General features: G+C 49.9%; 4 non-coding genes across 4 annotated transcripts; all 4 read left to right on the top strand.

Moving 5' to 3' along the window:
- The first annotated feature begins 5894 nt into the window (after nt 1-5894).
- TRNAG-CCC (transfer RNA glycine (anticodon CCC)) lies at nt 5895-5967 on the top strand. The gene has a single exon. It is a non-coding gene; the product is annotated as a tRNA-Gly (tRNA).
- A 358-nt stretch (nt 5968-6325) lies between these two features.
- On the top strand, nt 6326-6398 carry TRNAN-AUU (transfer RNA asparagine (anticodon AUU)). The gene has a single exon. It is a non-coding gene; the product is annotated as a tRNA-Asn (tRNA).
- A 2342-nt stretch (nt 6399-8740) lies between these two features.
- On the top strand, nt 8741-8813 carry TRNAK-CUU (transfer RNA lysine (anticodon CUU)). The gene has a single exon. It is a non-coding gene; the product is annotated as a tRNA-Lys (tRNA).
- A 3618-nt stretch (nt 8814-12431) lies between these two features.
- On the top strand, nt 12432-12504 carry TRNAK-CUU (transfer RNA lysine (anticodon CUU)). The gene has a single exon. It is a non-coding gene; the product is annotated as a tRNA-Lys (tRNA).
- The last annotated feature ends 377 nt before the right edge of the window (nt 12505-12881 follow it).

Raw genomic sequence — 12881 nt, 5'->3', positions numbered from 1 at the left:
GTGTATGATCACTACCGATTTCTAAACATTTATCAATAATCGGAGATAGAGAAAAGAAGGAGATAGGATAAGAACGTCTGATGTGGTGTTTGATCGTGGTAGGGTAGGGAAGGGGAAAGGAATGCGATTACCCCGGATATTCGCGCAAAGAGTATGAAAGTTAGTAAGAGCCGTAAGGGTATATGAGGTGATATTAATATCACAGACTATAATATAATCGCTGAAATGATTATCAATATCATCATCATCATCCTCTGTTTACCCTCCAGGTTTGGTTTTTCCCTCGGACTTTGCGAGGGATCCCACCTCTACCGCCTCAAGGGCAGTGTCCTGGAGCTTCAGACTCTTGGTCGGGGGATACAACTGGGGAGTATGACCAGTACCTCGCCCAGGCGGCCTCACCTGCTATGCTGAACAGGGGCCTTGTGAAGGGATGGGAAGATTGGAAGGGATAGGCAAGGAAGAGGGAAGGAAGCGGCCGTGGCCTGAAGTTAGGTACCATCCCGGCATTCGCCTGGAGGAGAAGTGGGAAACCACGGAAAACCACTTCCAGGATGGCTGAGGTGGGAATCGAACCCACCTCTACTCAGTTGACCTCCCGAGGCTGAGTGGACCCCGTTCCAGCCCTCGTACCACTTTTCAAATTTCGTGGCAGAGCCGGGAATCGAACCCGGGCCTCCGGGGGTGGCAGCTAATCACGCTAACCACTACACCACAGAGGCGATGATTATCAATATACCGAATAAAATCAGGAGGAGGAGGGTTGCCGGCAGTTAAATAAGTAGTAGCGACAACAAAAGTGCGAGTAGACGAAAAAATTTCAATAATCAGATATTCATGGAGAGTAATAGAGGGAGGAAGAAAGTGGCGTTTAGTAGTGAGATCCCGCCTGACACCAATAGCTACGCCTCCACGAGCTTTACGTGGCCGGTCAGCGCGATACAAAGTGTAAGTAGAAAAGTTAGGTCGTTGGCGCTGTGTCAGGAAGGTCTCGTTAAGCACAAAAATATCCGGGGTATAAATGGAAAGGGAGGTGGTGAACAGGGCACAGTTAGACTGAAGTGATATTATGTTATCATAATCAACCTTCAAAGAACTATCGAATGGGGACGGTATTTAGAGGAAAAAATGCAAAATGCATTTTATTCCCCGTATAACCAACATTGACATGCGTATTCAGAACTAACCGTGCCGCTAATTGGATCTGGGTTAGGATGTGGGGACGCAGGAAAGGAAGGGTGTTTTGGAGTACCATCGTCATAAAGCGGACGATGTTCTCCACACTAGGGGAGGGGAGGGAAGAGGAAGAGGCGGGGGTTGGTAGATCCTGGGAAATGACGGGTACAACAGACTCGGGGTGAGAATGTTCAGGAGCGGGTTTAACTTTACATTTATAACTATAGGCAGGGTGAGATTCGTTACAATTAATACACTTCGGATTCTGACGATTAGGGCAAGAAAATGTAGGATGATCCTGCGCACATGTGGCACATACCTGATCTTGTTTGCAGGGTTCACTTGGCAGGTGGTCGTACCGCTGACAGCGGTCACAGCGAATCCTCCTGGGGGGCGATGACCGGGATGGCTCGACGCGGTGGCGGCGGGCGTAGATCATGGCACCATCGCGGAGCAGGCAGTCAAGGGTGTTAACATCCCGGGAGAGAATGCGTACCAGAGTAGTTGGTCCCTCGGCGTTCCTGATGCGGAGGACGCGATATATTTGGTGACCGTCTTGTTGGAGCTGGGCCGCCACTTCATCCTCCGTGTAGTCCCGTTCGACCCCATAAGCAACGACAGATAAGACGGGGGCGGGACGAGAGGGAGCCTCAGGTCGACGGGCTGGTTGCTGCTGAGTAAGATTACTCGCCCGGGCGTGTTTTCCCAGTTGGTGGGCTCCAATCGCCGAAGTGAAATGCGAGTAGAAGGGCTTAAATGTTTTCAGGTTGAAGCCTTCTCTTGTACGTTGAATCTCCAGATCGTATTGAGAGATGTTGGGGGTAAACCTGGAGATAAGCTGGTAGAGAGAGCGGGTATTGGCCAGATGTGGTTCAATATTAATCAGTTTGATGACGTAAAAAGTAGGTGGAAGCTGTGGTGTGGGAGAAATGATACTGCGCTGTCGGATATTAAAAGGAAGAGCCGGATTTTTCGCAACCGTAGCATAGCTACGAATATTAGGAGGCATATATAGAAGAGGTGAGGGAGCTTGATACTGAGGTGGCGAAGATGGTAATTGTTGGATGCCCAGAACCGAGGACGGCGTGCCTGCTCGCTCGGACTGGGAAGTGGCTGGAGTATATGTAGAACCAGTGGAACTAGAAGCTAGAGTGGCTTCATCACGGCGTTTCTTAACTTCACGTTCAGGGCTAGAGTGGTGATCATCGTCGCTATCCAATGGTCGGGCCGATTTAATAGATTCGTCGTCCATAACGCGGGGTCCAGGATGTTCGCGATCCGTCTCCTGGAGCTCCGACATGACACCGGGCGAAGTGTTGAAAAAACGCTGGACTTCCTGGAGACTTGACTTCAGTAGAACGAAGAGTATGTAGGAGTGGCTGAGGAGGATTTTAGCCTGGATCAGAAGAATGAAGAGCTGTACTGTGCTATTAGAGGAATATGCAAGTCTAGGGGTGAAACCCCGCGAAACAACTCGGTCCACCTGTCCAATACACTTTTTTAAGCGTCGATAAGACGTCGTGCTGGATTACGGTGTACGGGCTCGTCAGACTTGACACGTACAACGTGATTTCAGAATACACCACCAGGTTGTGCATGAGACTCTTAATCTGCTGGTCGTGGGTTCAAGCTCAACGCTGGGAGTGTATATATGTATCGTCTAATATATTTTCCACATACTTGTTCATTATAAGTATTCCAGGCCGATTTGCCATGCCATGCTAGCCCTGTCGGTAGAGCATGAGAATCTTAATCGCAGGGTCGTGCGTTCGAGCCCCTAGCTAGCCGAGTTTTTCGCTCTCATCGAATACATGATGGTCTTACACGTTCTTAATAAGTAATCCATGCGGTTATTACGTAGCCCGGCTAGCTGAGTCGGGGCTCTGGCTCTGAACACACCTGCTCTGGTTGGAGAGGGGAAAACACATCACACACGCCCGAAATTTTTCGGCTGGGTGGCCATCATCTTTAATAGCCCACTCAGTCGGCCCAATATAAACACAAACAGGCAGACGCCTAGTTGGCAGTCGCCTATCCTCATCATGACCTACTGCCTCATCCCTGGCGTGGAACTCCACATTCCCGAAGATCACATATTTGAAGACCTCCAAGCAGACGACGTTCCAGTTCTCAACGCCTTCAGACTACAGGACGGTCAGACCGCAGCACCATCTACTCACGTTTTAGTCCAACTAGAAGGAGAAGCAGCCCAACGCCGCCTGTTCACCACCGGAGCAAACATCCATAATAAAACCTACGCAGTGGTGCCAACCCCCCCATGCATCCTGAACCAAATAAAAGCCGACCCTTATCACATCCCCATCATCCAGGTGCCCCCATCGCCCCTACCAACCTTACCCACAACAACAACAACAACAACAACTACCCTCACAACCATAACTCCGTCAACTTGTACCCCCTCCCCAGACATATTCACCACCGTCACAACTTCCCACCCATCCCCAGTAATGTCATCATCCCAGCAGACCCCAGCCACCCCACCACTGCAATTTCCGCCGGACGCCGCAGTCTCACCACCAGCAAACCAACAACAGACGCCCCCACCAGCCGTCTTCAGCTGTGTACTACGTGGGATATCTCCAGAAGTTACCGAGCAAAACATAATCCAAGAACTACGGAAAACTGGAGTCAATGTACTTAGAGCCATCAGAATTTACAACAGCCATGGACCTACTTTCATGATGCGCCTCCAGATGCCCAGTAAAGAAGACGCCCAGCACCTCATCAGTACCGGCGCACAAGTCTATGGTCGCCGCCATCGAGTAGAGCCCTCCCACTCCCCACCCCTACCCCCACGAAACCGCCAACCATCGATCAATTCACACCGCCGCCCCCAGCCAACCCTCCCCTGTGTTCCCCCATATCTACAACAAACTCCGTTCCCTCTCCCAACTGGACCCATCCCTCTACCTCTCCAAACATACGACCTTCTTCGCCTCCTCATTCTATCTCTCCATAACATCACCACCACCCTCCAGTTCCTAACCTCCCATAGCTACCCCGGACCCTACGTCCGACCGACTTAGGCACATCATACTCATCTTTAAGAATTGTATCACCTCATCCATCAGTCTGCATTGTAAAACTCACCAAATATCAATAAAGTCTTATATACCAGCACTTAGACAAGACGCAAATCCTCTCCCATCTCCTAACTCTCCACATCCTTTACCCACCTCCTTCTTCCATCACATCTCCCCAACCCGCCCGCATCTCTTGGCCAGAGAGAGGGCGACACCCTCTAGGTGGCCCGCCCCACCCCTTCAGGGTGGGGAATGAAAGCATTGAAGCAGCAGCAGCTGAGTCGGGATCTTCTCTCCAGGATCTCAAATCTGGGTAAACCTCAAGTGAACTCCACAACTCGTCACAGAAGACACTCCTGTTATTTTTGATCGGCCGGGTGGCTACACATCTTTACTTTCCACTCGCGCCGAGCCAACAAAGCATATAGGCCGACTCCTCGTTGGATGTCAGCCTCCCTACCACCAACCACCATGACGACCACCACCACGACCATCACCACTACCTTTGCGACCGCTGCTCACACCTTTTCCTCGCTTTCCATCACAACTGTTACGTCGTCCCATTCATCGCCGCTTCTATCCACCTCTCTCCCCGCGCTACCTCCTGTTGATCCACCTCGACTATTACGTATTCCTCCCCGCTACTTCACCCGCCCTTCTACGCTGTCTACATCTGCCTTGCCGACCACGACATCACCACCACCACTGTCCGTCGTAACAACAGCAGCAGCCGCCGCTCATCAACCTCCAACACCGTCAGACACATCAGCCACAAACGAAGTCTTCAGTTGCGTCGTCCGCGGCGTAAGCCCACTCATCCCGGCAACCGACATTCAAGAACAACTTCGCCTTCAAGCCATACCCGTCAAGAGGGCATTCCGTATCTACAACTCCACCGGTCCGACGTATTTAATCAGACTTCAGCTTTCCAGTGCAGCAGCCGTCGCCCACCTGATCTCCAGCGGAGCACTTCTCTACGGCCGTCGTCATCCCGTCGAACCCTCTCGTTCACCTCCCCGCCCTAGATATCACCACTCCACATCTCGTCGCCATACCCGGCCTGATCATCCTCCCTTCCAACGCTCTATCTATGTCCGTCCAACTCCTTCTTCTGCTAATATCTCCCTCCCACCACCACCGACCCTTGAACATCTCCGACACCTCACAACTGTCCTCTATCACATCGCTTCAACACTTTACCACCTTACACTTCCACGAAACTTCCTTCTCGACACTCCTGTATAAATCTCAATCCGTATAGCCAGTCATCCAAATTTTCACACCGTTTTTCCCTCTTCTTCATTTCAAACATCCCACTGTTCTCTCCACATCTCCCGGCCCGAGAGATCGCGACACGATCTAGGGGGCCCGCCCCGTCCTTCGGGCGGGGAATGAAAGCTCTGCAGCAGCAGCAGCTGAGTCGGTAGGACATGAGAATCTCAATCTCGGGGTCGTGGGTTCGCCGTCATCGAATATATGATCGCTTTACTTGTTCTTAATAAGTAATTAAGGCGCGAATTGCATAGCCCGGCCAGCTGCGTCGGTAGAGCATGGGACTCGTAATCACAGGGTCGTGGGTTCGAGCCCCACTCGGGGGGGGGGAGATTTACGCTCTCATTTAATACATGATCGTCATACATGTTCTTAATAAGTAATCAAGACCGATGTTCCACCGTCCGGCTAGCTCAGTCTGTAGAGCATGAGACTCCCAATCTCCGTGTCGTGGGTTCGAACCCCACGCTGGGCGAGTTTTTCGCTCTCATCTAATACATGATCGTATTACATGTTCTTAATAAGTAATCAAGACATGCGTTCCAAACCCGGCAAGCTCATTCGATAAAGCATGATATTCTTAATCTCAGGGTCGTGGGTTCGAGCCCCACGCTTGGCAAGTTTTTCGCTCTCATCGAATACATGAGGGTCTTAAATGATTTAAGTAATCAAAACCGATGTTGTGCAACCCGGCTAGCTCAGTCGGTGGAGCATGAGACTCTTAAACTCAGTGTCGCGAGTTCGAGCCACACGCTGGTCATGTTTATCGCTGTCCCCGAATTCATGATCGTCTTACATTCTTCTGAATAAGTAATCAATTCTGACATCGCACAGCCCGTCTAGCTCAGTCGGCAGAGCATGAAACTATTAATCTCAGGGTCGTGGGTTCGACCCCCACGCTGGGCGAGTTTTTCGCTCTCATCTAATACATGATCGTCTTTCATGTTCTTAATAAGTAATCAAGACCTATGTTCCACCGCCCGGCTAGTACAGTCAGTACAGCCTGAGACACTTATTCTCAGGGTCGTGGGTTCGAGTCCCAAGCTGGGCGAGTTTTTCGCTCTCATCTAATACATGATCGTCTTTCATGTTCTTAATAAGTAATCAAGACCGATGTTACACCGTCCGGCTAGCTCAGTCGATAGAGCATGAGAATCTTAAAATCCGTCTCGTGGGTTCGAGCCCCACGCTAGCCGAGTTATTCGCTCTCATCGATTACATGATGGTCTTACACGTTCATAATAAGTAATCAATGCGGTTATTACGTAGCCCAGCTAGCTCAGTGGATGGAACATGAGAATCTCAATCTCGGGGTGGTGGGTTCAACACCACGCTGGGCGAGTTTTCGCCCTCGTCGAATATATGATCGCCTAACATGTTCTTAATAAGTAATTAAGGCTGGCATTGCATAGCCCGGTCCACCTCTCTGGTGTAGTGGTTAGCGTGATTAGCTGCCACCCCCGCAGGTCCGGGTTCGATTCCCGGCTCTGCCACGAAAATTTGAAAAGTGGTACGAGAGCTGGAACGGGGTCTACTCAGCCTCGGGAGGTCAACTGAGTAGAGGTGGGTTCTATTCCCACCTCAGCCATCCTCGAAGTGGTTTTCCTTGGTTTCCCACTTCTCCTCCAGGCGAATGCCGGGATGGCACCTAACTTAAGGCCACGGCCGCTTCCTTCCCTCTTCCTTGTCTATCCCATCCAATCTTCCTATCCCTCCACAAGGCCCCTGTTCAGCATAGCAGGTGAGGCCGCACTGGCGAGGTACTGGTAATTCTCCCCAGTTGTATCCCCAGACCAAGAGTCCGAAGCTCCAAGACACTGCCCTTGAGGCGGTAGAGGTGGGATCCCTCGCTGAGCCCGAGGGAAAAGCCGAACCTGGAGGGTAAACAGATGTTGTTGATGATGACTGCATAGCCCGGCCAGCTGAGTCGGTAGAGTATGGCACTCGTAAATATAGGGTTGTGGGGTCGAGTCCCACGCTGGGGAATTTTTCGCTCTCATCGAATACATGATCGTCTGCCACGTTCTTAATAAGTATTCATCATCATCATCTGTTTACCTCCAGGTTCGGTTTTTCCCTCGGACTCAGCGAGGGATCCCACCTCTACCGCCTCAAGGGCAGTGTCCTGGAGTTTCAGACTAGTGGTCGGGGATACAACTGGGGAGAATGACCAGTACTTCGCCCAGGCCGCCTCACCTGCTATACTGAACAGGGGCCTTGTGGAGGGACAGGCAAGGAAGAGAGAAGGGAGCGGCCGGGGCCTTAAGTGAGGTACCATACCGGCATTTGCTTGGAGGAGAAGTGGGAAACCACGTAAAACCACTTCCAGGATGGCTGAGGTGGGAATCGAACCCACCTCTACTCAGTTGACGTCCCGAGGTTGAGTGGACCCCGTTCCAGACCTCGTACAACTTTTCGAATTTCGTGGCAGAGCCGGGAATCGAACCCGGACCACCGGGGGTGGCAGTTAATCACGCTAACCACTACACCACAGAGGCGGAATAAGTAATCAAGACTGATATTGCATGGCCTGGCTAGCTCAGTCGGTAGATCATTAGACACTTAACCACAGGGTGCGCGGGTTCTACACCATGCTGAGTGGCTGTGTTGCTCAAATCTAATACATGATCTTCTTACATAATTTTAAGAAGTAATCAAGACCGATCTTTCACAGCCCGCCAAGCTCAGACGGTAGAGCATGCGACTTTCAAACATATGGTCGTGGGTTCAAACCCACTCTCGGTGAGCTTATGACTCTCATCGAATACATGATCATCTTACATGTTTTTAAATAATCGACGCCGATCTCCTATAGCCCTGATAGCTCAGTCGGTAGTACATGAGACTCCTAATCACTGGGTCGTTGGTTCAAGCCCCACGCTTGGCGTGTATGTGTCTCTCATCTAATATATTTTCTTCTTACATGTTCATTATAAGTATTCCAGGGCTGTTTACTATTGCCCGGCTAGCTCAGTCGGTAGAGCATGAGTCTCCAAATCTTTGGGTCGTGGGTTCGAACCACTCGCTGGGTAAGTTTTTCGCTCTCATCGAATATATGGTCGTCTTACATCTTCTTAATAGGTAATCAATTCCGACACCGCACAACCCGGCTAGCTCAGTCGGTAGAACATGCGATTCTTACTCTCAGGGTCGTGGGTTCGACCCCCACGCTGGGCGAGTTTTTCGCTCACATCTAATATATTTAGTCTTACATGTTCTTAATAAGTAATCAATTCTGACTTTGTACAGCCCGGCTAGCTCTGTTGGTAGAGCATGAGACTCTTACTCTCAGGGTCGTGGGTTCGAGCCCCACGCTGGGCGATTTTCTCGCTCTCATGTAATACATTTAGTCTTACAATTTCTTAATAAGTAGTCAAGACCTACGTTCCACCGCCCGTCTAGCTCAGTCGAAAGAACATGATCCTCTTAATCTCAGGGTCGTGGGTTCGAGCCTCACGCTTGGCGAGTTTTTCGCTCTCATCGAATACCTGATCGTCTTACATGATTATGTAATCAATTCCGATGTTATGCAGCCCGGATAGCTCAGTCGGTAGAGCTTGAGACCCTTAATATCAGGGTCGCTGGTTCAAGCCACACGCTGGTCATGTTTTTCGCTGTCATCGAATACATGATCGTCTTACATTCTTCTGAATAAGTAATCAATTCTGGCATTGCACAGCCCGAATAGCTCAGTCGGTAGAGCATGAGACTCTTAATCTCAGGGTTGTGGGTTCGAGCCCCACGCTGGGCGAGTTTTCAGCTCTCATCGAATACACGATCATCTTACATGTTTTTAATAAGTAATCAATGCTGATGAAATGAAATACTCGCCCAGCGTGGTGTTGAACCCACGACCTTGAGATTAAGATTCTCATGCTCTACCGACTGAGCCTGCCCGGCGGTAGTGGATTAGCCTGGAATTCTTATAATGAATATGTAAGACCAAAATATAATAGACGAGAGAAACATACACGCAGAGAGTGGGGCTTGCACCCACAACCCGGAGATTAAGAGTCTCATGCTCTTCCGACTGAGCTAGCCGGTGTTGATTATTTAAAAGCATGTAAGACGATGCCCGTTTCTGTGGTGTAGTGGTTAGCGTGATTAGCTGCCACCCCTGGAGGTCCGGGTTCGATTCCCACCTCAGCCATCCTTGAAGTGGTTTTCCGTGGTTTCCCACTTCTCCTCCTGGCGAATGCCGTAATGGTACCTAACTTAAGGCCACGGCCGCTTCCTTCCCTCTTCCTTGTCTATCCCTTCCAATCTTCTCATCCCTCCACAAGGCCCCCGTTCAGCATAGACGGTGAAGCCGCCAGGGCGAGGTACAGGTCATTCTCCCCTGTAGTATCCCCCGAGCAGGAGTCTGAAGCTCCAGGACACTGCCCTTGCGGCGGTAGAGGTGGGATCCCTCGCTGAGTCCGAGGGAAAAGCCGAACCTGCAGGGTAAACAGATAATGATGATGATGATGAATCAATGCTGATATCACGACGCCCGGGTCACTCAGTCGGTAGAGCATGAGACCTTTGATCTCGGGGTCGTGGGTTAGGGCCATACGCTGGGAGAGTTTTTCGCTCTCATCGTATAAATGATCGTCCTACATGTTCGTAATAAGTAATCAATTCCGACATTGCACAGCCCGGCTAGCTCAGTCGGAAGAGCATTATACACTTAATATCAGGGTGCGCGGGTCCTACCCCATGCTGGGTAGCTATTTTGCTCACACCTAATACATGATAGACTTACATATTTTTAAGAAATAATCAAGGCCGATTTTTCACAGCCCGGCAAGCTCATTCGGTAGAGCATGTGAATTTTAATCTCAGGGTCGTGGGTTCAAACACACGCTGGGCGAGTTTTTCACTCTCATCGAATACATGATCGTCTTGCATGTTTTTAAATAATCAACACCGATGTTCTGGAGCCCTGCTAGCTCAGTCGGTAGAGCATGAGACTCGTAATCTCGGGGTCGTGAGTTCGACCACACGCTGGGTGAGCTATTTTGCTGTCATCGAATACATGGACGACTTACATGTTCTTAGTAAGTAATCAATTCTAACACTGAACAGCCCGGCTAGCACAGTCGGTAGAGCGTGAGACTCTTAATTTCAGGGTCGTGGGATTGAGCCCCACGCAGGGCGGAATTTTCGCTCTTATCTAATAGATGATCGTCTTACATGTTCATAATAAGTAATCAAGACCGGCGTTCCACAGCCCGGCTAGCGCAGTCGGTACGGCGTGAGGCTCTTAATTTCAGGGTCGTGAGTTCGACCACACGCTGGGTGAGTTTTTTGCTCTCATCGAATACATGGTCGTCTTACATGTTCTTAGTAAGTAATCAATTCTAACACTGAACAGCCCGGCTAGCACAGTCGGTAGAGCGTGAGACTCTTAATTTCAGGGTCGTGGGATTGAGCCCCACGCAGGGCGGAATTTTCGCTCTTATCTAATAGATGATCGTCTTACATGTTCATAATAAGTAATCAAGACCGGCGTTCCACAGCCCGGCTAGCACAATCGGTAGAGCATGAGACTGTTAATGTCAGGGTCGTGGGTTCAACACCACGTTGGGCGAGTATTTCATTCTCATCGAATACATGATCGGCTTACATGATTTAAGTAATCAAAACCGACTTTCTACAGCCCTTCTAGCTCAGTCTGAAGAGCATGAGACTCTTAATCTGCGGGTCGTGGGTTAAAGCCCCATGCTGCGAGTGTATACTTGTCTCGTCTAATATATTTTCGACTTACATGTTCATTATAAGTATTCCAAGCCGATTTGCTATTGCCACGCTAGCTCAGTCGGTAGAGCATGAGAATCTCAATCGCAGGGTTGTGGGTTCGAGCCCCTAGCTAGCCGAGGTTTTCGCTCTCATCGAATACATGATGCTCTTACACGTTCTTAATAACTAATCAATGCGGTTATTACGTATTCCGTCTAGCTGAGTCGGTAGAACATGAGAATCTCAATCTCGGGGTCGTGGGATCAACACCACACTGGGCGAGTTTTCGCCCTCATTGAATATATGATCCTCTTACACGTTCTTAATAAGTAAACAAGACTGATACTGCATAGCCTGGCTAGCTCAGTCGGTAGAGCATTAGACACTTAATCTCACGGTGCGAGGGTTCTACCCCTGCTGGGTGGCTATTTGGCTCAAGTCTAATACATGGTCGTCTTACCTATTTTTAAGAAGTAATCAAGACCGATCTTCCACAGCCCTGATAGCTCAGTCGGTAGAGCTTGAGAATCTTAATCTTAGGGTCGTGGTATCGACCCCCACGCTGGGCGAGTTTTTCGCTCTCATTTAATACATGATCGACTTACATGGTCTTAATAAGTAATCAAGACTTATGTTACACCGCCCGGCTAGCTCAGTCGGTAGAGCATGAGACTCATCATGACAGGGTCGTGGTTCGAGCCCCACGCAAGGCGAGTTTTTCGCTCTCATCGAATACACGATCGTCTTACACGTTCTTAATAAGTAATCAAGGCTGGCCTGGCATAGCCCGGCTAGCTCAGTCGGTAGAGCATGAGACTCTTAATCTCCGGGTCGTGAGTTCAACACAACGCTGCGCGAGTATTTCAGTCTCATCGAATACCTGATCGGCTTACATGATTTAAGTAATCAAAACCGATTTTCTACAGCACAGCTAGCTTAGTCGGAAGAGCACGAGACTCTTAATCTCCGGGTCTTGGGTTCAAGCCCCACGCTGGGCGTGTATGTTTTTCTCGTCTAATATATTTTCGTCTTACATGTTCATTATAAGTACTCCAGGCCGATTTGCTATTGCCATGCTAGCTAAGTCGGTAGAGCGTGAGTCTCTTGACCTCAGTGTTGTGGGCTCTAGCCACACACTGGGCAAGTTTTTCGCACTCATCGAATACATAATCGTCTTACATTCTTCTGAATATATAATCAGTTCTCTGACATTGCACAGCCCGGCTAGCTCAGTCGGTAGAGCATGAGACTCTTCATCTCAGGGTCGTGGGTTCGAGCCCCACGCTGGGCGAGGCTATCGCTCTCATCGAATACATGATCGTCTTACATGTTCCGTGTACCGGGTGGTACACCTCCACGCCGCTAATTCAAATATTGCGCCAGTTGAAACTTCTCTACAGGAGAAAGCCTGAACTTTAACAAACTGTATTAACTCAACGGTTTCTCGGAAGATATCATCATCATCATCATCTGTTTACCCTCCAGGTTCGGGATCCCACCTCTACCGCCTCAAGGGCAGTGTCCTGGAGCTTCAGACTCTTGGTCGGGGGAGAAGTGGAAAACCACGGAAAACCACTTCGAGGATGGCTGAGGTGGGAATCGAACCCACCTCTACTCAGTTGACCTCCCGAGGCTGAGTGGACCCCGTTCCAGCCCTCATACCACTTT

The sequence above is a fragment of the Anabrus simplex genome, chromosome 7, assembly GCF_040414725.1.
Source record: "Anabrus simplex isolate iqAnaSimp1 chromosome 7, ASM4041472v1, whole genome shotgun sequence".
Lineage (NCBI taxonomy): Eukaryota > Metazoa > Arthropoda > Insecta > Orthoptera > Tettigoniidae > Anabrus > Anabrus simplex.
Note: the sequence above shows the minus strand (reverse complement) of the source record. Positions and strands in the feature narration are given on the sequence as shown.